At 46.1% G+C, this 13,557-nt stretch overlaps 1 protein-coding gene across 5 annotated transcripts in view; it reads left to right on the top strand.

The window, feature by feature from the left end:
* The window catches only part of Dgk (diacyl glycerol kinase 1), a 650,907-nt gene that overhangs the window by 117,003 nt on the left and 520,347 nt on the right, over positions 1 to 13,557 (top strand). For all 5 annotated transcript variants that reach the window (XM_075691755.1, XM_075691752.1, XM_075691754.1 and 2 more), the window contains exon 2: positions 12,228 to 12,279. The gene's annotated coding sequence lies outside the window, so the exon portion shown is untranslated. The remainder of the gene's footprint in view (positions 1 to 12,227; positions 12,280 to 13,557) is intronic.

Below are 13,557 nucleotides of genomic sequence, written 5' to 3'. Positions count from 1 at the left end.
TTTCTCCACTGAACGTTCAGCTTGCTTGCACTCTGCACGCCGTGTTCCGTGGCGTTGCGCTTTGTCGAAATTATCTTTTGCACTACTCAAGCACTCACTACGTGGCTTCAGCATTGCCCTCAGTGGAACCCGACTGTGTTAGCGACTACAACGGCGCTGTCGTCGACATTTCCGTGATTATCAACCTGCCCCGAATAGCCGTTCTCCTACAGCGCCTTTGTGTTGCGCTCTATATCGTGAGGTGTAGTATTCATGTATAGGCAAACACGAGGTCCATGCGTGTGCCATATCAATGCCCGCTGCGGGCCACATACACAAGAACGCCTGCTACGCTGCCTATACGCTGCATCTATGACCATTTAGAACTTGCACTGTAGGTCCCATATGTTATCGAATGGCCTTGCGTGTCGTACACTATAGCGTCATGTACCGCACGATATATGCACGAGGCGCACGTTCATCATGCGTAATTGTCTGTATTACGGCTCCGCCGTACACGTACGACGGGTTCCATTATGTATATACATACCTCGGCGTTTATTTCGTTTGTCATGCTTTCCTGTGTTTGTACCCCAGTGGTTGTGCGTCTAGGCGCAATCAAGATCATCGCGCTCGCCTTACTTTTCTAGAAGTAGCTAACTTAAGTTCACGATTGTAGCTTATTATTGTTCTCAAACAACAAGACCTCAGACACTATTTCTTCTATGTTAACATTCTTTCGTTGCATGACCGGCAGTGATCGACCCCGCTCTTTCTTTCCTCTTCCTTGCCTTTCTTCCTATCTTCCATTTCCATGTTTTTGTCTCCTCCTTTCTGAAGAGTAGGCAGGCGTGGTGCCCCTTCGGGTGGCAGCGTGCTCCTCGCTTTCCCTTTCCTGTCAAGTTTTCAAAACAAATAATAATAATAATAATAATAATAATAATAATAATAATAATAATAATAATAATAATAATAATAATAATAATAATAATAATCCCTTCTTAGCCTCAACGTCTTGTCTATACCTTCCTTCCTAAAGAGTAGGCATGGCGATCGATATGCACCCCTCTCGGCAGCCGTTGCCCGTCTGCTCCTTCCCGGTTTTCCTCTATGTGCGTTGCGTGTGCGTTTTCATATGCAGTAATAATAGTTCCGTAGGGACACCAAGCGGCTTGCGAGCTAACCGGCTCGCTTGCGTGTTAGAGACACGCGGTGGTGATGCAATGCGCACGCAGTATTTGGCTACTGGCTCGCGTGCGCCGTGCGTAGCGCCAGCGAGTTTTCCGTGCCGTTGCATTGAAATAGCCTTCTGCGCTTTTCGAGAACTCGCGACACGAGCCGTGGTTGCTTAGCGGCTATGGTGTTCGGCTGCTAAGCACGAGGTCGCGGGATCGAATTCCGGCCACGGCCGCCGCATTTCGATTGGGGCGAAATGCGAAAACATTCGTGTACTTAGATTTAGGTGCACGTTGAAGAACTCCAGGCGGTCCAAATTTCCGAAGTCCCCCACTACGGCGTGCCTCATAATCAGATCGTGTTCTGGCATGTAAAATCCCATAATTTGATATTTAATTTAAGAACTCACGACGTGGATTTAGCGTTGCACCGCAGTGCGGTGGGGGCTACATTGAAATGCGGCGCTGTGCAGCGCCGTGAAAGCGGTATACGCCTTTACGTGGTTGGTAATCGTGTTGTTTACTTCACGTTCTTCGCGCGGCGGTAACGAAATAGCGCTAAGTGCCCAGCTGTGCGCATTCACTCGCCGTCGCAGCAAGGCGCAGTTTCAGCGAGATTTGCGGACTATACCCAAGAGGAGATGAAAAAAAAGTTACAAAAGCTTACCCGGTGTAAAATGAAAGAGAAAACCAAGAGGACGCTAAAGTTTTATCGCATAGGTGACCCGAAGGCACGCATGAAAGGTGACGAATTGACAATAACGAATCTGTATGATTGAAAAAAAAAAGAAATACACGAGTACTAGAATGATATTGTTTCCTTTTATGCATTTATTGTAGATGTTATCTTAACTGAAATGACTGAGCGAAACGCCTGGTACGTAGAGCGTAGTTACGAAATTTTTTTCGCAAATATTTAGCCAGCAAAAATAAGGAATGAAAGAGAAGGCGCACAGGAAAGCAGCCACAAAGGCCATTTTTCTTCGCATTCTGTTTCACTGGAACCGTGCACCGTTCTGCGAGCCGGAGTAGATGTCAGCTATAGTCAGAATTCGCAAGGCTGTTTGCTAACAAAACTTTGGATTGAAGAAGTTTCACAAAGCTCTTTGAAAATCGCAATTTTCTATGAAAATTGCTGGAGGTAAATTGGGCGATAGTGTCTACGGGAGCTGCAAGTCTGGCGCTTCGGTCAGCGTGGCAATCTGCACAGTACATGGGTCGGCCTCAACTTCGGTCTTGTGGCGTCAAACAACGTTCCGATTTTGAAAGTGGATCGTACTCGACAATATGTTGCGATATAAAAGCAACAAATTGCAAGTATTAGTCATGCGTGCGTAAAAGTACATTCGCACGTTTATAAAATTGGGATTTCATGGCAATTTAAAAAAATAAATCTCGCCGTGGAGCCTGAGTGGCTGTGGCGTTGAGGTGCCCAGGACGAGGTGGCGCGTTCGACTCCCGACCGCAGTGAGAGCGGGGCAAAATTCAAGAATGCTAGTGTATCGCGCTTTTTTGCATTCGCGTTAAATAATTTCAGATAGTCGAAATTTTTTCCAAGTCCTCCACTATGGCACCTCTCATACTCCACTGTGTAGTTTGATGACAGTATACGCCTTTTCATTTAATTCCCTTTAAGTAAAGCGTAATAATTGCTGTTTTGTTTAAAGGCGGTGCTGCCAATATAATTGGTAATTATAGACCTATATCAGTTCTACCTTTGTTTTCCAAAATAGTAGAAAAAGTGATTAATACACGGATTACTACCTATCTTAACAGACACAAGTTAATCTCTCCCAGCCAGTACGGATTTCAGAGAAAGAAATCAACTGAATCTGCATTGCTCAGTATTAAGGATAAACTTATTAACAACATAGAAAATCAATTGTACACATTAGGTGTTTTTCTAGATTTCAGCAAGGCGTTTGATTCTATTAAACATAATATACTTCTTAGCAAACTACCGTATTATGGAATACGAGGCACTTCACTTAAATTATTGCAAAACTACCTTTCCGGTCGTTCCCAGTATGTTGTTATTAATAATGCTACGTCTAATTCTGAGCTAATAAAATTTGGGGTTCCTCAGGGGTCAATCCTAGGACCTACTCTGTTTCTTTTATACATCAATGACATGGTATCTATCCCACAAACCCCTTCTATTATCCTTTACGCTGACGACAAAAGTGTATTTTTTTCTGGTGAAAATCTAGGTTCCTTAATCCCGCGTGTAAACTTATGGCTTAAGAATCTATCTGACTGGCTTGTTACAAATGAACTCTCATTAAATGTTGACAAAACTAAGTACATTGTTTTTACCCCTATTAACAGACCTGTTTATATTAATAATGATGTGGCATTCGAGTCGCGACTGCTAAAGAAGGTAGCACAAATTAAATTTTTAGGTGTTCAGTTTCATGAAAACCTTCGTTGGTCTTGCCATATTCACTATATTAAGCGTAATATTGCACACTGTATTGGTATGCTTAATAAGTTTCGCTTATTGTTGCCTCGTTATATTCGACGTCAACTGTATTTTAATACCGTTCATTCGCGACTGCATTACTGCCTGCTTGTATGGGGCACCACTACTAGGTCTAACATGGAAAGCCTCCATCGATTACAGAAAAAAAGTGTGCGCTTTATTGAAAATCTACCACAACGTGAATCAACATCTGTATATTTTTCGCAGAATCGCATCCTGGACATTGAATCACTATACAAACTACGACTATCAGAGCTTGCATATTCAGATTTCAAAATTGATCCACAACTTTTCTCTTTGAGGTATACCAAACGTGAATCCCACTACGAGCTTAGGAGAACCAACTTCACCAAGTTTAAATGCAGGACGAATTACGGGACACAACTGTTAAATTGGCAAATTCCTAATGTGTTAAACCTTTATCCTGCTCTGATAGACTTTATGGAAAACTGTTCCTCTTTGCCTGCTTTCCGAAGCCAGGTAAAGAGATTTTTCTTAAATCGTGTATAAACCAGTTAGAAATTTGTTTCCTTTGTTCTTTTTTGTCAAGTGAACATATTTGTCATGCGAACATTTTTTTCTGTCGTATGGGAGATGCAGTTAGGATTCCTTGCTTTGTTTTTTCTTTTCTTGGTCAAGTGAACATGTTTGTAGGTATTATACATAATTAATTAGATTGATTTGAATGTACAGTGTATGTATATTGCTGTATGTGAATTGTTATAATCTTCCGGTAAAAAAAAATTGTACTTCGCAACTTACCATGTCGAAACTGTGCCTGCGTGAATTCAGGGTGTCTAGGGCCTAGTCAGGTGACCACGTGTGTCACCTTTAGCCCTCTTCACCCGGACAACTGTATATTGTCTAAATTTCAATAAAGTCAAAGTCAAAGTGTAAATTCGGCAAGAGCCTGCGAATCCAGGAGGAGGAGGAGGAGGAACAAAAGGTAGGGATGTCAAAAAGGCGCTCGTCTGGTCTGCTACCGTACACAGGGGAAGGGGTTTAAGGGAAGAAAATAAAGACGAGGGAGCGAAGAGGGTACTAAAAGTGTGAACACGTGCGGTGTTCAATGAAGTCACGCCTATAATCGCTCACTGAGACCAGTCGATTTCATTAAACGTAGCAGTGCCCGCGTCGCTTTGTAAGCACGGGACGCGTGGGGCCATATGGTCCGAGAATCTTAGTCTCTGAAAATGGTCTGCTATTTAATCAGTTTAACACCCTCCGAAGTACGTCGCACTCGATCTCATTGAGATTACAAAAACACAACACGTGCTCGAACGTCTCTTCACATTTGCATGAGTCACAGATCGGTGTGTCGGACATTCCAATAAGGAATGAGTATGCTTTCGTAACAGCCACCCCTAACCAGAGGCGGCACAGTAAAGTTGCATCACGGCGGGAGAAGTTCGATGGAATCTGCAGCTTCAATGTGGGATCCAGCCGGTGGAGACGGCAGTCGGAGAAAATCGGGGTGTTCCACAAAGTTTCAGTCTTGGTTTGAGCAAGTAAATTAAGACGCCTCGCAGCGTCTGCCTCTGATAATGATATAGGAAGTGTCAGGGTTTCTTTATGGGCTGACTGGGCGGCATCACCAGCAAGGCCATTTTCGACGATTCCACAGTGACCCGGAAGCCATTGGAAGATGATTTCATGTCCGTTTATGAGGGCTTGATGAAGAACCTCTTTGGTCTCAGACACCACTTGTTCATGCTTCTTGCATCGTAGGCTGACTGTAAACTCTGAAGGGCTGCCTTGGAGTCACAAAAAACGACCCACTTTCGAGGCTTGGCTTGTGCGATGTAATTAACAGCTGCACGTAGAGCGGCAAGTTCCATTGCCGTATAGAGGTCGTTATATGGGACACTTTGAAAGTAACTGTAACTTGTGAAGCCGGGATGATAACAGCGCCTGTGGAGCTGGTGGCTGAGACATATCCATCGGTGTAAACCTGCGTTATTTGTTCATATGCCTCGTTCAGTAATGACAGTGTGAACTCACGTAGAGGCACAGCTGAATGACAGGTCTTCTTCGTAGTTCCCAGAATCGTGAGGGGTACTTGCGGCTGTCGTAGGCACGACAGGGGTTACAGTGGTCTTGCTGCTGGTGTAAAGCCCGACGGAAGGTAGCCTTGATTTGTAGCAACAAGTTTGCAAAATGTGGCTTGATGTATTTATGCTAGCAAAGCAGCAATATATAGTGACTGGGTACGCTCCACAGCTGTCGAATGTGTGCTCGAAGGTTGTCAATGGTTATATATGTCGGAACCAAGTAGTCTCTGGCAATCATGATTGTTGCGTGAGTCGAGCCGCATTGTGGTGGTCCAAGACGTGTCCGTAGAGCCTGGCCTTGCAAACTTTCGAGGGTACGAATGTTTGTTTTACGTGTTTGCCAAAACCGTCAAGCTGTACCGCAAAGAGCCCAGAAGCAATGCTCTGTAAAGCTGCAGCATAGACCTTACCGACGCGCCCTAGGTTTTTCCGCACAGGAACCTCATTATATTTACAATCGAATTAGTTTCCACTTCAGGTAGATGCAGTGGCGGCTCCATGAAAAGCCCCTGTCAATAATCACACCTATGAAGCGGTGAGACTTCTGGTATTTGATAGTCTGGCCATTGAGAGAAACAGGGTACGGTGGCATGAGTTTGTTAGTAAACGCGATTAACGCGTATTTATCGGTAGACACACTAAGTAAGGCCTTATTTGCGGAGATACGAACAAGTTAGGGTGGCTGCCCGCTGAATTTTTGCCGCGCACTTGAAGACGAGTCACTGCACAAGACCGAAGACAAGTATCGTCAGCGTACATTGATAGGTGAATTGTCTTGGGCAATATTTCAACAAGGCAAACCATAGTTACATTACCTTAATGAGCGAGGACAGAAGATTCGACAAATCTACGCGTCGCCCATCGTTCCGATGGTAGCTGAATGATCGGTGCGCCAGAGTTACCTCTCGTAATGTTTTCAGAAAACTTTATACGCAAAATGGAGACGACGACGAAGTGTGTGCTGTGTGGAACGCTGGTTTTTTTTGTCTCTGCGAATTTCAAGCTATCTTGTGGGATACGCCGCTCCCTTAACGAAGGTGATGGACGCGGAGTCACCTGGGGGGGGGGGGGGGGGTACCAGGTCCTTCCACGTCAACAGCGGCCGCTCCGACGAAGCGGTCTAGTCGCCCGAGTGACACCGACAGCGAGGAAATTGTGATATACTCAGCGACCAGGGATGAAACCTCTGATAACAGTGACTTCGTGCCCGTAGCTAAGCACAAAGCAAAGAGAAGCCTCGTCAGGACATTTCCTTCCACAAGTAAGACAACTGTGATCCCGACGCGAAAGTCATCGGACCACACAATTTTATTTGTGCCTGTGGCTGCTATAGCGACAATCTTAACCGGCTCAACCTTCAAGCTACATCTGTGTCGCTCTAGGCCCCTGCTCCGGGTCAGATGAAAGATGTAAGAATCAGCGCCCGTAAGAACATTCTCGCTATTGATGTCACAAACCGCAGAGCGCTAGACGTTCTGAGCAATGTTCAGGTGCTGCATAGCATCAACGTACGCTGCTATAAACAGAACGATCAAGACTGTGCGGCCGGTGTTGTGTATGACGTAGATAATTCCGTAAGCGATGCTGAACTGCATATACTCATCAAGCCGGCAACAGAGGGAATTGCCATATTGCAAGTCCGTCGCCTGGGGAATTCGCGCTATGGTGCCACTGGATACCGGGTCACTGCGGAATTTCGGGAAACAACAGTGCGGATGACGCTGCCCGGTCGGCCCACAATGGTGCCCGTATTACACCAATACTACTGTCAAGAATAGATGCAGCCACAAGTCTTCGCTCCCTCGCACGCGAGTTTACGCAGAATCTGTGGAACACCGGTGAATTCATGAACGCACGTCGCCACAGATTGGATCCACGTCTGCAACACCGTATTCCACCAGGGTTACCACGAGTGGAAGCAACACTTCTGTGCCGCCTGTGGCTCGTCGTGGCACTCACGAACTCCTATTCCTTCCACATTGGAATGGCCGATAGCCCTACTTGCGACACCTGCGGCTGCGAGGAGACGATCGCGTACCTCCTCTGTGGCTGTTACCGTTACAATTTGCCAAGAAAAGTGCTCGCGATCGCGCTCAAAAACGCTGGATAATCGCCCCTTCACAGAAGAAAAAGTTCTAGGACACCTGTCCAGACGGATTTCAGCACTCAAGGCCTTAAGGGCTTTGCTGGAGTTTTTAAGGGCATGCGAATTGTGCGACCGACTTTGAATGTTGTAGCGCGTAGCATCGCGTTCTGCGTGAATTTTTGTTTTTTTCTTCTTCATTCTCCTTTTGTTCCCTTTACCACTTTCCCCAGCAGCCGGTACTTACACTAGCTGACCTCCCTGTCGTTCCTCCCCTTTTCTCTCTCTCTCTCTCTCTCTCTCTCATACGCAAAATGAGGACGGCTTCGGGATTTGGCGGTGCACACGTGGGTCACGACATCGACTTACGTGACAGCCGAGACCCTTGCCCATTAAGAGCTGTTATATTCGTAAAACTCTCTTTTAGAGTTCGCTCAACGATCGCTGCTGCCCGTGGTTCTGTCTTGTAGTTCGGGCTGTATGCGGTTCTAGCGAGAAAATATTCAATTACAGACGCCCCATTTGCGTGGAGAAAAAAAGGCGTGCACGCGGGGAAAGGGAGGGGGGTGTTCCCTTTATGGGCGACGGCACATTCGCGCTTCCACACACGCGGCGGACGCGAATGAATGGAAGAAACGAGGCTTTGACATGCTTTGATTCTCAAGGCAGAATACCGTGACCGGCGGCATGGCAGCGTCGACCGCGGTCGTCGCGCGACGGCAATGTCCCGAGCGCCTTTGTGAGGCAGGTTGTTACGTGGCCGCGATATTTGTTGGGTCATCGATTCCTGCTACGCGGCCCACACGTTGAAGGAGGGGTGCCGTAGCGCGCGATCGATGTGCTTGCTCGCTTATATTTTTGGGCCCGTCGATACAAGTGCGCCTAGATGGTTTTCTCTTCTCGCTTGTTGCAGAACGAACACGAAAAGGAAAGGAGCAATTGTCCGTGAATTGCTCTTTTATTTTGTGTCGCCTCGCATTTCGAAAGAGGCAGAACGAGAGTCGTTTGTAAACTAGCGACGCCGTCGCCTTGCGCGGCTCCCAACTTTTGTTTTCTTTCTTTTAACGCTGTCCCGTGCCATGCTTGGCGGGAAGGTTTTCTTTGGTCTGCTGACGTTTTGAATGCTCGGCCAGGAGCATCTCGCTGTGTGGCATCACAAATTATTGTCCAAGTTCTATTCATACCCGTGATCGCATGGTTACGTGGATCTCGCAGAAAGAAAATCGCCGTCTTAACTGTAGTTGATGTTTCCGTAATACGAAATGCTCATGATTTCTAGAGGATGATCGTATAAAAATGCAACTGATGTGCAATGAACGATTACGTATAGGTTATAGCCCGTAGTGTTCATACTTCTAGTAGGCAAGACAGAGACAGAGAGGGAGAGAGAGAGTTGAGAGAGAGCAAGCACAGGAAAGGCAGAGAGGGCAACCAGACGGGTACCTGGTTTGCTACCCTGCACTGGGGGTGGGGGAAAGGGGAATATAAAGAGGAAAAGAGGGAGAGAGTGAGCACTGAGTGCGTGTGGGAGGATGCACAGGGACACTATAAACGGTCTCTTCAGCCGGTACACTTCAAGTAGTGTACTATAGTGCACGAATCGCTTTTCCTGTCAGGACGGATGTGGCCACGGCCGGGGCATCTTTGACTCGGAGAACGGTCTTGAGTCCAATCTGTTGAAAGCCGTCCTCATAGAGGAGCGTTGTACGTCGTAGCGAGGGCAAGTACACAATAGAGGCTTGATGGTTTCCTCGCACCTACAGGAGTCGCACATGGGCTCTCGGACATTCCGATACTTCGCTAGTCCTACCAGGACGAGGTTGAACAATATGGGGCTCAACACTCCACCCTGCGGCACACCACGGCAGATGTAATGTTCCGCAGTTGGGCCGTCTTCGATCTGTAATAAAATGCAATTTTCAGTCAAATAGCCCCGAATCAATTGATGCATCCGGCCACCACCGCCCACAGCGTCAAGTCAGTTCAGTATGGCCTCATGGGGCGACGTTGTCGTATGCTCCTTTGATATCTAGAAAAAGTTCCACTGATAGGCGCTTGAGGCTTTTTTGTTCTTGGACCCAGGTTACCATGTCAATGACGTTGTCGATGGACGAGCCACCTCGACGAAAGCCCGCCATGGCGTCTGCATAGATGTTGAATCGCTTTAGGTACCATTCCAAACGAGCAAGAATGATTGTTTCCATCACTTTGACGACACAGCTCGAAAGTGCAATAGGAAGATATGATGATAGATGAAGCGGAGAGTTTCCAGGTTTCAGAATGGCGATCAAGCAGCTCGATTTCCATTGCTTAGGAACGGCGCCGTTCTGCCGACTCATTGTAGTAGTTGAGCAGCTCACCACGTGCGTCATGTCCAAGGTGGCATAGGGCAGCGTACATGGTGCCCTCTGGTCCCGGTGATGAAGAACGCCGGCAGGTCGCCAGCGTAGTGTCGAGCTCTTCGAGTGAAAATAGTACGTTCATTTCTCGTACACGTGCCTCAGGGATGTCATTCAGTGCTGCGCCAGTAATGATGACCACGGTATGTTTGTAATGACAATATGTACCTCCATATGAATTTAATCCGTGATTTCTTACGTGCTCTGATTTTAGTCTAGCTAAGTGGCCGTACTTTGTTTTTACATTAGTGCACATATGTGACTGGACTTTGTGTTGCTGTGTACATTAGTTGTCTTTCAGTTTTAGTATGGCGTTAGTGTACTTATGTGAATGATGTTTGTGTTGTTATTTCGTTATTATAATTCTTTTTCAAATTCCTTTGTGAAAAGGAGTAACTGGCGCCGAACAAAGGTGACAGCATCTCTTAATAATAATAATAATAATAATAATAATAATAATAATAATAATAATAATAATAAAAGATTGAAAGTAAACCTAAATCTAATGGTACATACCCAGTGGCCGGCCCAGGGATACATACGCAGTGGAACATACCCTGTCGCCACAGTGGCACATAATTTTAGACTGCATAATCACTGGGTTCGGCTAAGAAAACCGCCAGATAGTCTCGCCAACCAGAAAATGGCTAGACTCCGAGAATTCTTCGCATTAAAAGCTGGGGCACCCTACCCCCGATTTCAGCCGCATTTGTACACTGAATGCACTTTTGTGCTTTCTGAGATCGTCTGGTTTGTGCGAGCGGCTTTGACTCAAGTACTGTCCCTGCACGTCCCTATATACCTTCTCTCTGTTCCCCTTCTCCCTTCCACCAGCGTAAGGTAGCCAACCGGACTCTCGAGTGGGTTAGCATCCCTGCCTTCCTTGTATCTCTCTCTCCCTCTCTCTGTGCCCTTAGCCGAGAGCGCGTTGTCGTGCCTGTCCCCGCAGCGTGGGCTGCGATCGCGCCTGCGACAGTTCGTGTGCGCGTGCCTTGCCAGGCTTTGCGCACACGGTGTGCAGGGTTCACATGTGTACTTTTTGTTTGGCTCAGTATTACTGGAGACGGTGCGCACATATTGAATCGTGCAGTGTGTGTGTAACGCTGTTACCACTTCTCGTCTCCCATTCTTTCTCTCCCTGTCCGCCCTCAGTGGAGTGTAAAGTCAGAGCCTTTGATCCACCGGCCCATTTGCCTCTGAAAAAACTTTATTCATTCTCCTTCAAGAAACAAATTTAATGTATTTTATTTTTTGTTAAAAAAAACAAGGATGCAGACATAGGTGTGTTCACTTGTGTCTGCATCCTTGTCTTGTGTCCTGTTAAAAGCTAATATGTCATGACGTTTTTATTTGGCCGAAGATGCCCATTAAATAGTACAGGAAAATAGTTTACCCCATTTTGTGATCAGATGTATATAATTTTCCTGAAAATATGAAGGCCGTAAAAGGAAGAACAATCTTGAAAAACAACATAGTTCATTGTACACGTGAATATGAGGAAGATAGATGAATTGGCGATAGTTTTGGAAAATCTGCTTGTATTGTAAGGCTTTGGACGCTGCGGATTATAGTCAGCGTTCTTCAGGAGGCTCGAGCTCTGCGGACGCCAGTGCTTTGCAGCTTAGCTTGCAGTCAGTTATAGATAGGTGCTGTCTGGTTTGTGTAAGTTTTATGAAGGCTCTATAATCGATGACGGAGTGTACTGCGGTATTTCATTTCTGCCGAAGCGAAGCCTTGCGAAACTGGCAGCGTTCAGGTGTTGCGCAACGACGGCGCTGTTGCATCTTTCCTGATTTCCTTTCATCTGGTATGGCGAACCTAATTTACTTGGCGCGAAAAATACATAAGAGTAAATAATCTGTGATCAAGTTATCACGTGGAGGAACTCTGATTATGAAAACGAGCGGCTTTTTCTGCTCGTATTTCTGGTAACCCGGGCTCCGTTGCATCCCTGCATCAGCAGCGTCAAATTATCTTGAAGTTCACTTCTTTTTTTAATAGTTGCATTGCGTAAGTTGTTGCGAATGTTTTTGTAATAGCGTGTTTCACTTCTTTCAGGTTGTGTTCGGCTTGCACTGAAAGCAACTGCGTCATCAAGTAGAGCCGACTGGTAAGTAAACTTGCATGGCTTCTTTGCCGTCACGGGAGCCACCTTCAGCTAATTCAAGATTGGCCGACGGAGATTCTGCGCTGTGTATGCGTTCCACGCCGTCACAGGATATTACTAATGTGGAGAAGCGCAGCCGCTGCACCACCACACTGAATCTTCATCATCAGATGAGCAAATCAAGGTTATATACATGAAGTTGATTAGTGTCTTGCGAATCTGGCTCGGTGGCGTCAAAACACCAGTAGCACGATAACGGTTTAAATGTTTGAAGCTCTCGCGCCTGTGTTTGGTGCAGTGCTGCTTCGCAGTAGCAATTATACACCTCTAATGTGGTCATGTGTAGGCACCATCACGTATGGGCTTGCGGACGTCATAACACCTTGTATTAGTCTGCAATAGGCTGAAGAGAGCATGTGTCGTGTATCTGTAATAGCTGTATACGATGTGCGTACCGTACATTGTACTGACTACTAGTATTGCATCGTCACCTCATTTCCCCCTATTTCTTTTACTGTCTTTGCCTCACCCTTCGTTCCAGTTGAAGAGTAGCAGGCTAGAGACAAGCTTCTGCGGCTAACCTTTCCACCTTTCTTATCACTAAATGTTTCTCTCTCCCTCTCTTTCGGCGTATTAAGGGACTCAAGTACAAGCGTTTGAGCGTTAAATACGCTTTTTATGTGATAGTACTTCACGCACAATTATTCGTAATTTATCATTCTTATTCAGATAGACATTAAAGTAGGTGAAATTAACGGGATTGGTCAGCAGTAATGAGGAAATTATTTCGAATATTCAGTGCTTAACGCTTCTCATTTCTTTCATCGTTGAAAGACATAACAAAGGCCTTTTTCTCGACTTTATTTTCAGTATTCGAGGGACACTTCGTCCTTGCCCTCAATATGATCATGCACTCTTTTGTTTCATCATGCGAGAAAATATAAAATCACTCAATCGTATCGTTAACTGTTCGTCTACTCGGCCCACCGCCTCGACGTCGTGATGATGATGATGATGGAGGTGGTGGCGATATTGTCACACGTACATTGTTTTTTTTTTTTTTTGCTCGTGACCGTTTTACGCTGGGCTATCATTGTTATCCCGCGGCTCAAGACGGGCCCGAAATTTCTTTAATGTTGTCGCCGATTCTACAGCGAAAGAGACTGGCCTGATGAGATTACGCGCGCGATGCGAATGGTGTTGTCAATTCTCGAATGTGCGCGAGCATCAGCGATTACACTGGAATGTACGGTGAGACACGTAAGAATAGCAGACAAACTT

This window comes from Dermacentor variabilis, chromosome 5, assembly GCF_050947875.1.
Source record: "Dermacentor variabilis isolate Ectoservices chromosome 5, ASM5094787v1, whole genome shotgun sequence".
Taxonomy (NCBI): Eukaryota; Metazoa; Arthropoda; class Arachnida; order Ixodida; family Ixodidae; genus Dermacentor; species Dermacentor variabilis.
The sequence above is the reverse complement of the archived record's forward strand: the minus strand, read 5'-3'. Positions and strand labels throughout refer to the sequence as shown.